This window comes from Lygodium microphyllum, chromosome 12 (genome assembly GCF_053477565.2).
Source record: "Lygodium microphyllum isolate KBCC chromosome 12, Lygodium_microphyllum_v1.1.10, whole genome shotgun sequence".
In the NCBI taxonomy this organism is placed as follows: Eukaryota; Viridiplantae; Streptophyta; class Polypodiopsida; order Schizaeales; family Lygodiaceae; genus Lygodium; species Lygodium microphyllum.
The window spans coordinates 105875991-105879965 of NC_141146.1; positions in this window are offsets into that span (position 1 = coordinate 105875991).

The window sequence follows — 3975 nt, forward strand, 5'->3', positions numbered from 1 at the left end:
CATCTCATCCTTAGCTTGGTCGTCCCAGGCCGCTACAAAGTAAAAAATATGGATGTGTATCTTCGTCCATTAGTCGATGAGCTTAAGATTTTGTGGGAGGAGGGGGTCACTGTGCAAGATATGAGCAGGCGCGATGGTCGGCGGGTCAGCCAACATTCGAGCCATTCTCATATGGATGATGCATGACTTTTCGGGATTGGGAGAGTGCTCAGGTGAGCAGACCTCCATTCTCGCTGGTAATATCTATATTTTATCTCATTCAATCAAGTATTCACTAGGTCGTGGCTCGCCTTACAGGTCTGGTTACCTCAGGTTATCATGCATGTCCATTGTGTGGGCCACAGTTAGAATCCCGAAGGTCACGAACCATGAAGAAGATGGTATATCAAGGACACGCCGCTTTCTTGCCTGAGGATCATGAACTCAGGGAAGGTTTTCTTGGACGACCTCCAATACGTATGAATGCCGCAAGCTGGTACGAGCTGAAAATGGTAAACCCAGAATCACATCCAAATGGAATGCGACGGTTCTCAGTTTTCTACGAGTTGCCATATTGGACCCACTTACAGGTTAACCACTTGTTGGATCCCATGCATATTTTTAAGAATGTGGGCAGCTTGCTATGGGATCACATCACAGGAAAGAGAGGCACTATAGAGGAACGAATGGATTTGAAGGAGGTAGGTAAGATGGAGGCGCTTTGGCCGCAGTCGAGTGCTGATGGTGGAGTGCAGCTTCCTCGTGCTCCTTGGGTTTTGTCCACTAAAGAAGAGCGCATTGTGAAGCAAGTAATCAAGTCTATCCGCACTCCGACGGGTATGATGCGTTCTCTCAGGTTTGCATTTTCTAAAGATGACTAATTGTCGGGGCTAAAATCCCATGATTGGCATAAGATATGCCAGTTTTGTGAACAGAATGGATTGTAATTAGCGTGGGCATTTTGCAATTTGAAAAGTGGCCATTATTCATAATGCTTTCTCATTTGTGGCAGTTTGTCCTACTGATCGCGATCGTAGGATGCCTTACTCCAGAAATTCGCTGGGCCATTTACAAGTTGTCGACTTTGGCACAATGGATCTCACAGAAAGAGATTAAGACATCCTCTATTGAATCCGCGAGGCGAGGAGCAGTGGAGACGGTCTATCTCTTTGAGAAATACCTGCCCACTAGCATGCTCACGATACAAGTCCACCTTCTTGTGCATCTTGTGAACGAAGTGGAGATTGCTGGACCTGTCCATATGCGATGGATGTTCTTCCTGGAACACTTCATGAAAACCCTGAAAGGCTTTGTGCGACAACGAGCTCGGCCAGAAGGTAGCATGGCGGAAGGTTGGTTGGTGTTAGAGGCGTTAGTGCATATCTCACAATGACTACCAATGGTGGAACCAGACAATGAAATGCTATGGACGCTGAAGGACGATGATAGACTGACTGGAGATGTGGTGGTTGGAAATGGGGTAGAAAAAAGAATGGATGCCTCCATGGAAGAGAAGGTGAATCGCTTTTGTATGTTGCACCATGCCTCCATGGAGACGTGGCTCGCCAAGTACCAGATTGCAAGGCAAGATCGAGAGGAAGCGCGAGCTGAATTCTGACGTAGTACGCGTTATCAACCGATTCGATATCCCGAAGGCATGGAGGAGATGCCGCGGTTTATGTCAACACGATGGTTGCATGGAGCCTTGACTGCAGCATCCAACGAAGGGACAGAGGTCTCAATGGAGGAGTGGGAATTCTCGAGGGGATGTAGTCCAAAGGTGATGAGGGGTTTAGAATATGTTGAATCTAAATTTTATATGCGACATCTAATTTGAGTGTTTCAATGTACAATACAAAATATATAGTGCAGCGTGGTCGCGTGGACGGCATTTTCGCGTGGAGCGTATTGACAAAATGCGCTCCGCAATGGACTGTGGTATCATGGCAAGGTTCGAGCAAGAGAGCCGGTGACGAGCAACGGATCTGAACACGGTTGTGGATGAGATGGAGTATTTTGGGAACTTGCAAAGTATTATTACGGTGGATTACCGTAGCTTCTCCATGATACTATTCGATGTGCAGTGGTTTAAAGTGGTACTTGGAGGAGTTGGAGCAACAGTTTGACGAGGTCCATCTGGATTTCTCGAAATAGATTCCGAAAAAAATGGACGGATTTGCGCGACACCTTTGTGTTGCCGGCCCATTGTGAACAAGTGCATAGAGTCATTTGCTTGCTAATTGTAATACGACATGGTTTATGTCACAATGGTTTGAACTCGCTTTGTACGTATTTGTGAATAAGTAATCTTCTATCCAAACCCCCGACAACCTCGATGGTGGTATGTTATACCTTCAACTCCCCGAAGTGCGAGAGTATATGATCAAAGCGATATTCCGAGCATAGATGAAGATAATATGCAAATAGAGGGGTTGATATTACAAGGGGTGGAGGCCGCCGCAAGCTTGGAGCCCCCATCGGCTAACAATGATGAAAATACAGGAGTCTAAGAATTTTTTGAGAACGAGGCAGACTCATTCTTTTGTGGTGACATGTCTATCGACCTTCCAGTGTATGCGGAGTTGTGTCAGGAGATTAACATGGGACCATAGGATACTTCATTCTTGGAGCATCCACTTACTCAATTCGTTGTTTAGATCTCTTATAAAGGTACATAAGATATGCATTTTAAGAGAGATTTTTTAAAAATGATTTATATTACTGTGCTTTGTATAATTTAAATTGATTATTCTAACGCCATTTTTTATCTGTGGAGGTGACATTTTCAGGATGAGTCGAGGGATGAGCGATGAGGAGTTGTAGGACATCTTCGCACGCATGTCTCCAGACCAGCTCGCGAGATTCAGAGAGATGGCAGACCAGGAGCTGTCTCGTTCTTCGTCAGGGCGCTCTGCTAGATCTGCTTTAGCACGATCAGATGCTTCAACTTCGAGCAGACGATCTCGACGCTCACGACTTGGGCCAGAGGAAGGGACTGCATCGAGATCAGGGGGATGATGCTGTGGAGACACGGATGTGGTGTCTTCGTCTCATCGTTCAGCTGGAGCTGTGTCACCTCTAGGATTTGTCACACCTGTGGGGACGTCTACTCCAGCTACTCCGGCTTTTGCGCAGCCGTCAGCAGTAGGTGGCACCCCTTTGGGTGCGACTCCGAGAGAGGCTACCCTCGTCGGTACACCGGATGTAGAGGGGTCTCTTGGATATGCCCAGGAGCGTGGACGGAGATGGGAGAGGACCCATCTTAGGCAGACTCCTAGGGGTTATGGATATCTGGTTGATAGTAGGTCAGGAGCCATCATCATAAATGATGAGGGGAGGAGGGTGATGGCTCGCGTGAGAGAGTTGTGCCAACAAGTTTTTCGGCACAACGTCCTGGATCATTGGAAGAACATACCAGAGGGGAGCAAGGACTACATAGTAGCATCCTTGTACGAGGAGTTTCCGGTGCCAGCCGCAGCAGATAGATTCTCTACGGGCTGGATGATAGATTGGATGCGTGCATACATGTGACATAGACGATCCGACGCACGCAAGGCAATCAAGAGTGGGGCTGCAAAGCCCGAGTGGTTAGATGCAGACGACTGGCGCCGACTGAGGGAGGAGGCTACAGATTCGCCAGGACGTTGGAGTCAGTAGCGCGAGGCGGCGAGGGCACGACTCGAGGCCGGAGTGGTCCATCATCTTGGGAGTGGCGGCCACATAACATATTTGGAGGACTTTGTAAGTTTCTCTTTTGTTTTGCTTATTTGTTTTTTTGAAATATTCTTTGTACTGACAATCATGTTTCTAACAGTTAGCATTTTGTTTTCTTTGCAGCACTCCATTACAAATCGCGAGCTGCAAGGCCTTGAGACTTGATATGCAAAGAGGCAGAGTCTCAATGCATTGATTGACCGATTGTATAGATGCGGCGGACCTGTAAGTCACTCATATTTCTTGTCCGTAGTTACCATGAGATATTTGAATGCATTATTG